At 48.1% G+C, this 16519-nt stretch overlaps 1 long non-coding RNA gene across 1 annotated transcript in view; it reads right to left on the bottom strand.

The window, feature by feature from the left end:
- Positions 1-14611: 14611 nt before the first annotated feature.
- LOC140693260 (uncharacterized) overlaps positions 14612-16519 on the bottom strand; it is a 28922-nt gene continuing 27014 nt past the window's right edge. Inside the window, exons 4-5 of the long non-coding RNA XR_012068984.1 lie at positions 15848-15907; positions 14612-14877 (exon numbers count right to left, since the gene is read on the bottom strand). This is a non-coding gene — a long non-coding RNA (uncharacterized lncRNA). The remainder of the gene's footprint in view (positions 14878-15847; positions 15908-16519) is intronic.

Raw genomic sequence — 16519 nt, 5'->3', positions numbered from 1 at the left:
GTGGGGGAGGTGTGGATACCAAATCCACAAAGTTGAATGGGGCACAGGTGTTCCACATTAGCGTGAAATCCTCTAAGTACTTCTTCAATAAATCGGGGGGCACTCGTTGCTACTTGGACTTCAAACCCAGCCCCCACTTTCCCCCACTCTCCAGCCTAGGCATGCCATCATGTAAGACAAGCTAAGGGATTCTATTAGAACCCAGGCGCTGCTGTCAGTTGGAGAGGACTCCCCATACTCCGGATACCTGAACAAGCATTTGTGTGTGTGCTGTTGTTGGAGATACATAGTCCACGCAAATGTATGGGAGCACAGGTGTTCCCAGGGAGGGAACGTACTTTAAACACCTCCACTGCCCATAGAGAGGCACTCGCTATTACTAGACTTTAGTGCCCAACACCCAACTTCGCTCACAGCCTGGCCAATGGAAACACTCAGGGAAAGCAAGCCAAATGATATTATAAGTTCCCAGTTGCTGCTGTCATTTGGAGGTGCCTACCCACACTCAGTATACCAGAGCTATTCTTCGTGGGTGTGCTGGTGGTGGGGAAAGAGAGACCACGCATTTATATGGGGGGCAGGTGTTTAAAGGTTAGGGATGTAGTTTTAAAAACCTCCATGCCCATAGAGAGGCACTCGCTAAAACCTAGCTATAGAGACCGAACCCCACATTAGATCAAAGCCTGGCCTATGTAAACACTCAGGGAACACAAGCTAAGGGACTCTAATAGAACCCAGGTGCTGCTGTCATTTGGAGTAGCCTCCCCATGCTCAGGATTCCAGAAAACTTCTTCGTGTGTGTGCTGTTGGTGGAGAAACAATGTCCACGCATATTCCAGGGGGCAAAGGTATTCCCTTGTTGGGGGTTTTGGATAAACACCTCAACTTCCCATGGAGAGGCAATCACTAATACTTGGATTTAGAGCCCAAATCCCACTTTGAACCGCACTCCAGCTTATGCAATCCATCAGGGAAAAGAAGCTTAAGGATTCTACTAGAACACTGGCACTGCTCTCAGTTGGAGGAACTTTCCCACTCTCAGAATTCCGGAAGACAACCTTTTTTGGTGGGGAGATGGGAAGCCACAATTCAAAGGAATGAATGGGGTCATACTTGTTTCCCATTAGGGAGAAGTCCTCTAAATAATTCCATATTCCATCGGGGGGCAGTTGCTGCTACTTGGCCTCCAAGCCAAACTCCCAGATTTCCCTCTCAGCCCGGCATAGGGACACACTCAAGGAATACAAGCTAAGGGATCCTATTAGAACCCAGGCGCTGCTGTCATTTGGAGGAGCCTCCCCACAATCAGGATACGTGAGCACGTCTCCGTGTGTGTGCTGGAGGTGGGGAATCAGAGTCCAGGCATCTTTATGGGGCACAGGTGTTCCAAGGTAAGTTTCAAATCCTCCACTGCCCTCAGAGATGCACTCGCTAATACTTGGATTTAGAGCCCATCCCCCACCATCGCTTACTGCTAGGCCTAGGAAAACACTTAGGGAAGTCAAGCTAAGGGATTCTATTAAAAGCCAGGTGCTGCTGTCTGTTGGAGGAACCTCCCCACTCTCAGAACCACAGAACACTCCTTCCTGTGTGTGCTGGAGGTGGGGAAACATAGCACACGCATTTTTCAGGGGGCACAGTTATTCCACGGTTGTGGGTTGTAGGTCAAACACCCACATCCCATGGATAGGCTCTCGCTAATACTTGGTTTAGAGCCTAATCCCAACTTTCCCCCGCACACCGGCCTTTTCATACATCATGGAAGACTAGTTAAGGTATTGTATTAGAACCCAGGCGCTGCTGTTAGTGGGAAGAACCACCCCACACTCAAGACATCTGAACCCAATGCCGTGTGTGTGCTGGAGGAGGGAAACAGAGTCCACGCATCTTTCTGGGGGCACAGGTGTTCCCAGGTTGGGGATGTAGTTAAACACTTCCACTGCTCATAGAGAGGCACTCGCTATTACTTTGGTTTAGTGTCCAACCCCACCTTCGCTCACAGCCCGGCCTATGGAAACACTCAGGGAAGTCAAGCCAAGTGATTCTATTAGATCCCAGGTGCTGCCGTCAGTTTGAGGAGCCTCCCCACACTTAGGATAGCCGAAGAGTTCTTCGTGTGTGTGCTGGAGGTGGGGAAACAGATCTACACATCTTGCAAGGGGCACAGGTATTCACAGGTTGTGGATTGCAGTTTAAAGACCTCCACATCCCGTGGAGAGGCACTCGATTGTACTTGTTTGTCGAGGCTGAACCCCACATTCCCCCGCACTCTGGCATAGACAAGTCATCAGGGAAGGCAAACTTAGGGATTGTATTAGAACCCAGTCGCTGTTGTCAGTTGGAGAATCTTCCCCACACTCAGGATCCGGAATCCAGCCTTTAGTGTGGGGGATGTGTGGAGACACACCCCACGCAGAAGAATGGGGGCACAGGTGTTCCACGTTAGGGAGAATTCCTCAAAATATTTCCTCAGTCCATTGGAGGCCCTCGATGCTACTTGGCCTCCAATCCCAACCCCCAGCTTTCCCTCGCAGTCCGGCGTAGGGAAACACACAGGAAATACAAGCTAAGGGGTTTTATTGGAACCCAGGCACTGCTGTCATTTGGAAGATCTTCCCCACTCTCAGGATACCTGAACACATTTTCGTGTGTGTGCTGGAGGTGGTGAAAGAGTGTCCACGCATCTTCATGAGGGCACAGGTGTTCCCAGGTTTGGATGTAGTTTAAACACCTCCACTGAACATATAGAGGCACACGCTAATACTTGGCTTAAGAGCCCAACCCCCACCTAGGCTCAGAGCCTGGCCTAGGAAAACACTGAATGATGTCAAACATAGGGATTATATTAGATCCCAGGTGCTGCTGTCAGTTGGAGGAGTCTCCCCACACTCAGGATACCAGAACACCACATCGTGTGTGTGCTGAAGGTGGGGAAACAATGTCCTTGCAACTTTCAGAGGGCACAGGTATTCCCAAATATTTGGTTGTAGGTTAAACCACTTCAAATCCCGTGGAGAGGCACTCAATAATACTTGGTTTTAGAGCCCAACCCTCACATTCCCCCGCACTCCCGCCTAGGCTAGCCATCAGTGAAAACAAGTTAATGGATTGTATTAGAACCCAGGCCCTGCTGTCAGTTGTAGGTGCCTCCCCACACTCAGGAAACCTCAACCCGTCTTCGTGTGTGTGCTGGAGGTGGGGAAACTGGGTCGACGCATTTTTTGGGGGGCACAGTTGTTCCAAGTTTGGGGATGTATTTTAAACACCTCCACTGCCCATAGAGAGGCACTCGCTATTACTAGACTTTAGTGCCCAACACCCAACTTCGCTCACAGCCTGGCCAATGGAAACACTCAGGGAAAGCAAGCCAAATGATATTATAAGTTCCCAGTTGCTGCTGTCATTTGGAGGTGCCTACCCACACTCAGTATACCAGAACTATTCTTCGTGGGTGTGCTGGAGGTGGGGAAAGAGAGACCACGCATTTATATGGGGGGCAGGTGTTTAAAGGTTAGGGATGTATTTTTTAAAAACCTCCATGCCCATAGAGAGGCACTCGCTAAAACCTAGCTATAGAGACCGAACCCCACATTAGATCAAAGCCTGGCCTATGTAAACACTCAGGGAACACAAGCTAAGGGATCCTAATAGAACCCAGGTGCTGCTGTCATTTGGAGTAGCCTCCCCATGCTCAGGATTCCAGAAAACTTCTTCATGTGTGTGCTGTTGGTGGAGAAACAGTGTCCACGCATATTCCAGGGGCAAAGGTATTCCCTTGTTGGGGGTTGTTGTTTAAACACCTCAACTTCCCATGGAGAGGCACTCACTAATACTTGGATTTAGAGCCCAAATCCCACTTTGAACCACACTCCAGCTTATGCAATCCATCAGGGAAGAGAAGCTTAAGGATTCTAATAGAACACTGGCACTGCTTTCAGTTGGAGGAACTTTCCCACTCTCAGAATACCGGAAGACAACCTTGTGTGGCAGGGAGATGTGGAGTCACAATCCAAGTAGGTGAATGGGGTCACACTTGTTTCCCATTAGGGTGAAGTCCTCTAAATAATTCCATATTCCATCGGGGGGCAGTTGCTGCTACTTGGCCTCCAAGCCAAACTCCCAGATTTCCCTCTCAGCCCGGCATAGGGACACACTCAAGGAATACAAGCTAAGGGATCCTATTAGAACCCAGGCGCTGCTGTCATTTGGAGGAGCCTCCCCACAATCAGGATACGTGAGCACGTCTCCGTGTGTGTGCTGGGAGTGGGGAACCAGTGTCCACGCATCTTTATGGGGCACAGGTGTTCCAGGTTGGGGAAGAAGTTTCAAATCCTCCACTGCCCTCAGAGATGCACTCGCTAATACTTGGATTTAGAGCCCATCCCCCACCATCGCTTACTGCTAGGCCTAGGAAAACACTTAGGGAAGTCAAGCTAAGGGATTCTATTAAAAGCCAGGTGCTGCTGTCTGTTGGAGGAACCTCCCCACACTCAGAACCCCAGAACAATTCTTCTTGTGTGTGCTGGAGGTGGGGAAGCAGATCCCACGCATTTTTCAGGGGGCACAGGTATTCCCAAGTTGTGGGATTTTCGTGAATAATTTCCCCTTCCCATGGCGAAGCCCTCGCTAATACTTGGATTTGCAGCCCAACCCCCAATTTCCCCCACACTCCGCCCTTGACAAGCCATTATTGAACACAAGTAAATGTATTAGAACCCAGGCGCTGCTGTTAGTTGGAGGATCCTCCCCACACTCAAAACATCTGAGCCAGATATCGTGTGTGTGCTGGATTAGGGAAACTGAGTCCACACATCTTTATTGGGGCACAGGTGTTCCCAGCTTGGGGATATACTTTAACCACCTCCACTGCCAAAAGAAAGAAACTCGCTAATACTTGGTTTTAGAGCACAACCCATAACATCGCTCAAAACCCGGCCAAGGAAAATACTCAGGGAAGTCAATCTAATGGATCCAATTAGATCCCAGGTGCTATTGTCAGTTGCAGGAGCCTCCCCACACTCAGGATACCAGAACACCACATCGTGTGTGTGCTGAAGGTGGGGAAACAATGTCCTTGCAACTTTCAGAGGGCACAGGTATTCCCAAATATTTGGTTGTAGGTTAAACCACTTCAAATCCCGAGGAGAGGCACTGAATAATACTTGGTTTTAGAGCCCAACCCTCACATTCCCCCGCACTCCCGCCTAGGCTAGCCATCAGTGAATACAAGTTAATGGATTGTATTAGAACCCAGGCCCTGCTGTCTGTTGTAGGTGCCTCCCCACACTCAGGAAATCTCAACCCATTCTCGTGTGTGTGCTGGAGTTGGGGAAACAGAGTCCACGCATATTCCAGGGGGCAAAGGTATTCCCTTGTTGGGGGTTGTTGGTTAAACACCTCAACTTCCCATGGAGAGGCACTCACTAATACTTGGATTTAGAGCCCAAATCCCACTTTGAACCGCACTCCAGCTTATGCAATCCATCAGGGAAGAGAAGCTTAAGGATTCTACTAGAACACTGGCACTGCTCTCAGTTGGAGGAACTTTCCCACTCTCAGAATTCCGGAAGCCAACCTTGTGTGGCGGGGAGATGTGGAGCCACAATCCAAGTAGATGAATGGGGTCACACTTGTTTCCCATTAGGGAGAAGTCCTCTAAATAATTCCATATTCCATCGGGGGGGCAGTTGCTGCTACTTGGCCTCCAAGCCAAACTCCCAGATTTCTCTCTCAGTCCGGCATAGGGACACACTCAAGGAATACAAGCTAAGGGATTCTATTAGAACCCAGGCTCTGCTGTCATTTGGAGGAGCCTCCCCACAATCAGGATACCTGAGCACGTCTCCGTGTGTGTGCTGGAGGTGGGGAATCAGAGTCCAGGCATCTTTATGGGGGCACAGGTGTTCCAAGGTTGGGGAAGAAGTTTCAAATCCTCCACTGCCCACAGAGATGCACTCGCTTATTCTTGGCTTTAGAGCCCATTCCCCACCATCGCTCACTGCTAGGTCTAGGAAAAAACTTAGGGAAGTCAAGCTGAGTTATTCTATTAGAACGCAGGGGCTGCTGTCAGTTGGAGGAACTTCCACACACTCAGGATTCCGGATCCCAGCCTTGTGTGTGGGGGAGGTGTGGATACCCAGTCCACACAGATGAATGGGGGCACAGGTGTTCCACATTAGCGTGAAATCCTCTAAGTACTTCCTCAGTAAATCGGGGGCACTCGTTGCTACTTGGACTTCAAACCCAACCCCCACTTTCCCCCACTCTCCAGCCTAGGCATGCCATCAGGTAAGACAATCTAAGGGATTCTATTAGAACCCAGGTGCTGCTGTCATTTGGAAGAGACTCCCCACACTCAGGATACCTGAACAAGTCTTTGTGTGCTGGAATTGGGGAAACAGTGTCAACGCATATTTCAAGGAGCACAGGTATTCCCAGGTTGTGGGATTTTGGTTAATAATTTCCTCTTCCCATGGAGAAGCACTTGCTAATACTTGGATTTACAGCCCAATCCCCAAATTCCCCCGCACTCCACCCTTGGCAAGCCATCATTGAAGACAAGTAAATGCATTGTATTAGAACCTAGGCACTGCTCTCAGTTGGAAAAACTTCCCCACCCTCAGGATATCGGAACCCCGTCTTGTGAGGGGGAATTTGTGAAGCCCCACTCAACGGATATGAATGGGGGCACAGGTGTTCCCAGTTTGGGTGAGGTCCTCTAAGTACTTCCTCATTGCATCGGGGAGCACTCGATGCTACTTGGCCACCTAGCCAAAACCCCAGCTTTCCCTCAAAGCCCGGCCTCGGAATCACTCAGGGAATACAAGCTAAGGGATTCTATTAGAACCCAGGCGCTGCTGTCTGTTGGAGGAGCCTCCCTACTCTCTGGATAACTGAACATGACATATTTTCTGTGCTGGAGGTGTGGAAAATTGTCCAAGCGTCTTTATGAGGGCACAGGTGTTCCCAGTTTGGGTATGTTGTTTAAATAGCTCCACTGCCCATAGAGAGGCACTCGCTAACACTTGGATTTAGAGCACAACCCCAACATTCGCTAACCCTGCGGCCTAGGAAAACACACAGGGAAATCAACCTAAGAGATACAGTTAGATCCCTGGTCTTGGTGTCATTTGGAGGAGCCTCAACAAAATCAGGACACCAGAACACTTCTTCGTGTGTTTACAGAAGACAGGGAAACAAATCTCACAAATCTTTAGCGGGATACAGGTATTCTCAGGATGAGGGTTGTAGGTTAAACACCTCCACATCGCATGGAAAGGCTCTCGCTAGTACTTGGATTTAGAGCCCACAGTCCACTTTTCCTCGCACTCCGGTCTAGGCAAACCATCAGGGAAGAAAAGCTAAGGGATTCTATTAAAACACAGGCGCTGCTGTCAGTTGGAGGAATTTCCCCACACTCAGGATTCTGGAACCCCCCCTTGTGTGGGGGTGTGTGGAGACACAGTCCTCGCCCATGAATGGAGGCACAGGTTTTCTCCGATAGGGAGAAGTCTTCTAAGTACTTAATCAGTCCTTCCGGTGGCACTAGCTGCTACTTGGCCTCCAAGCCCAACCCCCAGCTTTCCCTCATGGCCCGGCCTAAGGAAACACTCAGGGAACACAAGCTCAGGGATTCTAATAGAACCCAGGTGCTGCTGTCATTGGAGTAGCCTCCCCATGCTCAGGATTCCAGAAAACTTCTTCGTGTGTGTGCTGTTGGTGGAGAAACAGAGTCCACGCATATTTCAGGGGGCACAGGTAGTCCCTTGTTGGGGGTTGTTGGTTAAACGCCTCCAATTCCCATGGAGAGGCACTCACTAATACTTGGATTTAGAGCCCAAATCCCACTTTGAACCGCACTCCAGCTTATGCAATCCATCAGGGAAGAGAAGCTTAAGGATTCTACTAGAACACTGGCACTGTTGTCAGTTGGAGGAACTTTCCCACACTCAGGATTCCGGAAGCCAGGCTTGTGGGAGGAGGGGTTTTGTGTATACCCACCCCACGTAGTTTGACGTGGGCACAGGTGTTCCCCTTTAGGGAGAATTCATCTAAATACTTCCACAGTCCATCGGGGGGCACTCGCTACTATTTGGCCTCAAAGCCCAATCCCCAGCTTTCCCTCAGAGCCAGGCCTCGGGAAACACTCAGGGACTACAAGCTAAGGGATTCTATTAGAACCCAGGCGCTGTTGTCACATGAAAGTTCCGGCCCACACTCAGGATACCTGAGCACGTCTTCGTGTGTGTGTTGGAAGTGGGGAAACAGAGTCCATGCATCTTTATGGGGGCACAGTTTTTCCCAGGTAGATGATGTAGTTTAAACACCTTCACTGCCCATAGAGAGGCACTGGCTATTACTTGGATTTAGAGACCAACCCCCACCTTCGCTCAAAGCCCGGCCTAGGAGAACACTCAAGGAAGTCAAGCTAAGGAATTCTATTAAATCCCTGGTGCTGCTGTTAGTTGGAGGAGCCTCCCCACACTCAGGAAAGCAGAACACTTCTTCGCACGTGTGCTGGAGGTGTGGAAACAGAGTCCACGCATTTTCCTTGGGGCACAGATATTCCTAGGTTAGAGGATGTAGGTTAAACACCTCCACATCCCATGGATAGGCACTCGCTAATTCTTCGCTTTAGAGCCCAACCTCCAATTTCCCCCGCACTCCTGGCAGGGCAAGCCATCAGGGAAGACAAGCTAAGGGATTGTATTGAACCCAGGTGCTGCTGTCACTTGGAGGAACTTCCCAACACTCAGGACTCCGGAGACAGTCTTGTGTGTGGGGGAGGTGTGCAGCTCCAATCCACGCAGATGAATGGTGACACAGGTGTTCCCCGGTAGGGGTGTCCCCTAAATACTATCTCAGTCAAACTGTTGGCACAAGCTGCTACTTGGCCTCCAAGCCCAAACCCCAGATTTCACTCGCAGCCCGGCCTAGGGAAACACTCAGGGAATACAAGCTGAGTTATTCTATTAGAACGAAGGCGCTGCTGTCAGTTGGAGGAACATCCACACACTCAGGATTGCGGAGTCCAGCCTTGTGTGTGGGGGAGTTGTGGAGACCCAGTCCACGCAGATGAATGGGGGCACAAGTGTTCCACTTTAGGAGTAAATCCTCTAAGATCTTCCTCAGTAAATCGGGGGCACTCGTTGCTACTTGGACTTCAAGCCCAACCCCCACTTTCCCCCACTCTCCAGCCTAGGCATGCCATCACGGAAGACAAGCTAAGGGATTCTATTAGAACCCAGGCGCTGCTGTCAGTTGGAGAAGTCTCCCCACACTCAGGATACCTGAACAATTCTTTGTGTGTGTGATGGTGTTGGGGATACATAGTCCATGCAAGTTTATGGGGGCACAGGTGTTCCCAAGGAGGGAATGTACTTTACAAACCTCCACTGCCCACAGAGAGTCACTGGTTAATACTTGGCTTTAGAGCCCAACCCCCACATTCGCTCCCAGCCTGTCCTTGGAAAACACTCAGGGAAGTCAACCTAAGGGATCCTATTAGATCCCAGATGCTGCTGTCAGTGGGAGGTGCCTCCCCACACTCAGGATACCAGAACACTTCTTCATGTGTGTGCTGGAAGTGGGGAAACAGAGTCCACGCATCTTTAAAGGAGCACAGGTATTCCCAGTTTGTGGGTTTTTGGTTAATAACCTCCACTTCCCATGGAGAAGCACTCGCTAATACTTGGTTTTAGAGCCCAACCCCAACCTCCTCCCGCACACCGTATCAGGCAACCAAACAGGGAAGACAAGGTAAGCGATTTTATTAGAACCCAGGCCCTGCTGTCAGTTGGAGGAGGCTGCCCACTGTCAGGATATCTGTGCAATTGTTCGTGTGTGTGCTGGAGGTCTGGAAACAGACTCCACAGATCTTTATGGGGACACAGGTGTTCCCAGGTTAGGGATGTAGTTTAAACACCTCCACTAAACATAGGGAGGTACTAGCAAATACTTGGTTTTGGAGCCCAAATCACACTTTCCCCCGCACTCCCGCCTAGGCATACCATCAGGGAGGACAAGCAAAGGGATTCAGTTAGAACCCAGGCGCTGCTGTCAGTTGGAGGAACTTCCCTGCACTCAGGATTCCGGAACCCATTCTTGTGTGGGGGGGGGAGTTGTGCAGCGCCACTCCACCCAGATGAATGGGTACAAAGTTGTTCCCTTTAGGGAGAAGTCCTCTAAGTACTTCCTCAATCAATCATGGGGGATTCACTGCTACTTGACCTCGAAGCCCAACCTCCAGCTTTCCCTCACATCCCGGAACAGGGAAACACTCATATTACAAGCTAAATGATTCTATTATAACCCAGGCGCTGCTGTCAGTTGGAGGAGGCTGCCAAGTCTCAGGATAACTGTGCAAGTGTTAATGTGTGTGCTGGAGGTATTGAAACAGACTCCACGGATCTTTATGGGGGCACAGGTGTTCCCAGGTTATGGATGTATTTAAAACACCTCCACTAACCACAGAGAGGTACTCGCAAATACTTGGTTTTGAAGCCCAAACCACATGTTCCCCTGCACTCCCGCCTAGGAATACCATCAGGGAAGACAAGCAAAGGGATTCAATTAGATCCCAGGCTCTAATATCAGTTGCAGGATCTTTCCTGCACTCAGGATTCCAGAACACATTCTTCTGTGTGTGGGAGTTGTACAGCCCCACTCCACCCAGATGAATGGCGGCTAATGTGTTCCCTTATGGGAGAAGTCCTCTAAGTACTTCCTCAATTGATCAGTTGGCACCCACTGCTACTTGGACTCGAAGCACAACCCCACGAATTCCGTCACATCCCGGACCACGGAAACACTCTTATTACAAACTAAGGGATTCTATTAGAACCCAGGCGCTGCTGTCATTTGGAGGAGCCTCCCCACAATTAGGATGCCTGAACACGTCTCCGTGTGTGTGCTGGAGTTGGGGAAACATATTCCACAAATCTTTATGGTGGCACAGGTGCACCAAGATTGGAGAAGCAGTTTGAAACACTCCACTGCCCACAGAGATGCACGCGCTAATGCTTGTCAAACCCTAACCCGAACCCGAACCCTAACCTGAACACTAACCCTAACCCTAAACCTAACCGAAAACCGAACCCGAACCCTGACCGTAACCCTAACCCGAAGCCTAAACCGTAACCTAAACACTAAACCTAACCCTATCCCGAACCTGAACACTAACCATAACCCTAACCCTAAAACTAAACCATAACCCTAACACTTAAACTAACCCAAAAACTATCACAAACTCCTAAACCTAACCGTAAACCTAACACTAATTCTAACACTAAACCCTAACCCAAACCCTAATCCTAACCCTAAAGTTAAACACTAAGCCTAACCCCAACCCTAACTCTAACCCTAACTCAAATTCCGATTTGGAGTCAATGGATTCCTAGTCTGTGATATAGACTTGCAAGTTTTCCAACAGGATGAATGAATGCCATATTCTACCCTACGTCAAAGAGAAATGGCGTAAGACTATAACAAAATGTAGCTCTGTAAAAGTGTACTAAGAGCAAAAGAGACAGAATATAAAGTGCACATTGGGGTTGGTTTCATTTCTAGGAATTTCAGCCCCCATGAAACCAATGGATCCATGTCCTGAGAGTGCGGGTGTTTCAGCAGAAATCAGGCGACGCATATGTATTCCGGGTGTACGGATATTATAGGAACATAAGTCTCCTTTAGTGGGTCTCTGTGTACTGTGAAATGTTAGAAAGTTGAAAGACGTGTGAAACCATCAACTGAAAATGGACACACTTCCCTCCGTTGGTACTGTGCATACAGATCTGAAGAAAAGGAAAGAGGGAAGAACAAAGGCACATGGGACGCTAGTGTGTAGAATCACATTTAGCTAAGGAACCTCTCGTCGGATGCAGCCCCTCCCCCAACACTGACAAGATGCGGCAGCCATTGGGGATGGCAGTTACCGGTTGGATTCCAGGTGGAATGTTGGTGTGTAACGCGAGGCTTGTTGTGGCCGGTGGATCCTAGGTAACCGGGCAGAGTTCAGCGGGTGGATCAGTGTGATGGAGGGGCTGCCACCCTCTGTGGAGCTTGGCTTAGGTGTTTGGTCCGGGAAGCTGTGTAAGTTCGAGATACTGCTGCTGCCCAAAGACCTGAGTTCACGGGTCAGTTTCCAGAACCTGAAAGGGCAGACAGTGAAAGATCTGCCTGTCATCAGCTTACTGGTGAGACTCCGAGGTAATTTCAGACTTGCCCCGTCCTGTTGAAGTCAACTTTATGGGAGACACGAAGAGAAGCTGGCCGAAAAGCTGGCTGCACGGATTGAGGAGAGATGCGAACACATTGATGAGATGTTCTGCTACAAAGGAGAATACTGGCCTGGAGACAGCTGTAGAGTATACCAGGCTCAAAAGACATTCATGAGACATATTGAACCTCGCTGATACTGGCAGAAACATACGGAGTGCCAACGTGGACTTGAGGAAGTTCCTCAATTCCCTGCTCCAAGAACGGGTCCAAGATCCCTGACATCTAAAAGAGAAGAGATGGCAGAGGTGATCAAAATGCTCATGTTCTTGGAAGAGTTCTTGAGAATCCACACGTCCCAAGGGGCATTTCCAAGCCATTCAGACCAAAGTGCACCAAGCCCAGGTAAGCCTTTTCCCTGGTATGCGCCAAGCAATCAAGTAAAGCTCTTCCCTCACCTCCACTCAGGCATCCATTTTGAAGGATCAGTACCTGAGCTGCAATGAAGCCAGTACGAGAAGGGCATGCCCCTCCTCGAATCAGAGTTCCTCCAGCTTCACACTGTGAACAACAGTGAACTCTTTAAAGTTCAAATAGTCTCGACTGAAATAGATAGGAATTGAATACTTAGCTCACACAAAGAAACGATGGACTTCCGCTAGATTCAGCAAATGCTGGGTTTGTGTCTTCTCTGGGGTGAAGGGAGTGTGGTAAGTGAGGGGAATCTTTGACTGAACTTGAATATGTATCAGGCCTCAGTCTTTCAAGACAGTATAGGTAAATACTATAAGTCAGATAGTGAACTGAACTGTAAAAGTCGCCAATGACATTAAAGACACAGCTTATGTGGACCGTCTTTCACTTGAGTCAAGCCCCCGGGGGCACTATATCATGGGGGTGCAGACTCGGCTGCGTTAAATTGCTTTACCCAACATGATCGGATGATTAAGCGTTCTCATCACTGATAGAAGAACACCTGGTTCTCAATAGCCTAGCATAGTTGCAGCACGGTTCTCAAAGCTATAATGCCTCTAGGTGCTTTTGGATTCAAGCCTAAATGTATATATTTGGTTTGTTTTCTCTTGTATTTTCCTAGAGAGGGATGTTACCCCTTGAAATGCCAACATTGGCCAGTAGGTGTCATTGGGAGTAAAGGGCACCACATGCACAAGTGAATCCAAGGTTGGGGGTTACTTCCTGTTTCCAATAGATATTTCATGATTCCTGTTGGTTTCGGAGGCTTCAACAGGAAAGAGTTGACATGACCCCTTTTACAGTTTGGACTGCTACTTTGCATTCTATCTGTCTATGTTTTCCTTAGAGCTGACAAAATGTTACCGAAATTGACAAGTCTGGCTTCTAGGTCGATTTAGTATGTTTCAAAAACTAACTTCATTTTCGTATAGCTCCCAAAACATGGAAATCAATTCTATTAAACTTTTTAAAGACTGCAAATGAGATATCAACACAATGTCAAAACTGGAGTCTTTGGACAATCCGTCCCACCACGGCTGTATAGAAACAAAGAGGTAAACAAAAATCACATATCTGGGAAGTGTATCTGGAAAGTGTTGATTCATCGATGCCCAGTTGGCAGAGAAGCAGTGCAAACTGCGCTCACTCGCTCCCATGTACACAGCAATGGAAACATCCACTCACCCAGCCCTTGGCATAGGACACTTGCCGAAGAGAGTTCTGTTACTTCCAAAGACAGGATGAGGCCTCAGAACACCTGGAAGCAGGAGAAGGAAAAGCAGGGAATGGATACCAGTGCATGGTCTGAGCCCTGTTGATGGAACAGTAAAGGTGAAACTCTCTTTAACTTGGACGCACACTCTCAAGCGGACAGGAGACATGGGATTGAAGGTGATGCGCTGAGTGTTAGAAGAGTGCACAGCAGATGCTTGGCTGACAGAACTCAAAGAAACCAGCGCAAAATATCCCCACACTTGATTCTGAGACCAAGATCTGAGCTTCCAAATTTGAGGTAGCAGAGTCAGCGGTCAGGGAGGGATAGGGCTACGGATGATGGCACACGCTGTGTCTCAGGGACCTGGAGTGCGTTGTGGGATGTGGTGGGTCCTATCAAGAGAGCAAACCGACCTGTGACCCCAATGAGAAAGCAACCACACTGGCGCGCGAGGTTGAGATTATCGATATGTCCCATGGCCACACCCAGTGCATCTGCAAGACCAGGGAACAATTTGGCATTTTGCCAATAGAGCACGTGTGGGGCTGAATCAGAGATATCGTGCATTTGGTCTGAAGGATCCAGGGGGCCTTGGTTTTGATATCAGAATGAAAAGCCTTAGGATCTGCTACATTCATAACCTGGGCTGGGATTATGGTTTGGTTTGAGGCACAGGATGCACAACAGCTCTGTGGTTGTCTTCGTGCACCTGTGCCACAAGAATGAGAGGACAAGGAAGAGTGGTCCAAGTCCACAGCATGAGAAGTTGAAGCATTTCCTTCAGCATTATCTCCAGAATGAAGCTGCTACATTTTGGATGGCACGGTACGGCACCGAGGACACCAAGGTCGGTCTGCGGGATCATTCCAGCAGGCCCTGATGTGTGACATCCATGGATGTGCTTCCACTGGTGTTTCAGTAGACAGAGAAGCTCTGGGAAGCACTGGTTTCATTGGGACATTCCCGTGGCACTACAAAGCACAAGCGCACTCTCAGTTTGCTGTTTAGGAAACACTCCAAAGTGACATAGAGAAGAATGCAGAGCTGAGAACTTTTTGAAGCTTCATTTCCACAAGAGAAAGTGTCCTGCGCACGTTCAGAATTGTGAGATAAGCGTAATCAAAATGAGGTTATGCTAATCGAAATAGTACGGGTTGTTCATCACAGCAAAGGCAACACCAGCAATTGGAGATATACCAGACAACACACACAGGAACAGGACATGGCATCAGTGTCTAGGAGAAATTGTCCTCACAGTAATCCCATGGAATTGCATAGAGCCAAGGATCTAAACTTTTCACTTAATAAAGCCCTTGAAGTCTACATTAGATGCCTGATATTACTTGACCAGTTGAAATGTAGAAGTACAGTAAAAGAAACAGGAAGTACCATTTTCAGTTCCATAGGGATTGAAGGCCCAAAAGATAAGCTTTCAAACAACTAGACTGCAAAATGCTACCAGGGCTAGTATTGAAAACGGAGATGAGGGAAACACTGAAGCACAACCGTGTCTCAGAATCACAAAATCAGAATACCAGAAATGTGGAAGATAAAGTCTAAAGACGAGCCAAATTATATCAGAAATCTCAATGGATGGGATAATATCAGGGTTAAATTCAGTCCTAAGTTGACTAGATAATGCAGAGGGACACGTGAATGAATGTGAATACAGGGGAACAGAAATCCCTAAGTCAGAAGCAGACATAGATAAGCAAGTTGAATACAATGAAAACATTGCTGTTGAGTCCTGGGTTAAGTAAAGCATGTAAGACTAGGATTCATAAGAGTCCCAGATGGAAAAGCAAGAGGTAAAAAAAAAAATTCTGAAAAGATATCTGTAGATAAATTTGACTGAACCTTCCTGAAAACCAAGATAGAATCATGTATATGAATTCAGGAAGTACACAGCATCCAACGGAATTGAAATCCCAATAGACTTACCAGCAGCCAGATGATTCTAATCAACAAAGTTCATGAGCATCCATGTGATTTAAAATGCACCTGGAGGAAAAAAAATGAAAAAAATGCACTTTGAGGAAAGCAACATAATCACAAGGGAACCTCCAGAGCGCTTTCAGCTTGTATCTCAGCAGTAATATTTCAGGAAAGGGAGAAGTGCCAGGATTTAGACCATATCCTGAATGGGGAAATGCTGCCATCTAGGGTAGCCTATGCCACATGACCGCCATTTTTAATAACGGCAAAGCTAGAGAATTCCACAGACCGGCACATCTTAAAAGAATTCAGCAGTTCAAAACTTATCCTAAAAGAATGATTGAGAATTCTTCGCTGATTAGAAAAGCAGCAAGATGAAATGGAAAGAAGAAGACTATTATTGGAAATGCAAGAGGAGCATGAGTTGCAGAGAATAAACAAGAAGAAAGCAAGAGGACATCAAAACCCTATATATGGGAGAGTGAAGCAGGAAATCATAGATGATTGTAAGCACTATCTTAAGTGAATCTGCTTATATGACTCTCTTAAGTGAACGGAGTGATGCATGGCCTAATGTGTTTGCAAAACAAACAAGAAGCAAACAAACAAACAATCAAACAAACAAACAAGCACCAAAAGGGCACGGTTGGCTGACATAAAACAATGGAACCATGAATA

The sequence above is a fragment of the Vicugna pacos genome, unplaced genomic scaffold (assembly GCF_048564905.1).
Source record: "Vicugna pacos unplaced genomic scaffold, VicPac4 scaffold_19, whole genome shotgun sequence".
NCBI lineage: Eukaryota > Metazoa > Chordata > Mammalia > Artiodactyla > Camelidae > Vicugna > Vicugna pacos.
This window is presented reverse-complemented; position numbering and strand designations above follow the sequence as displayed.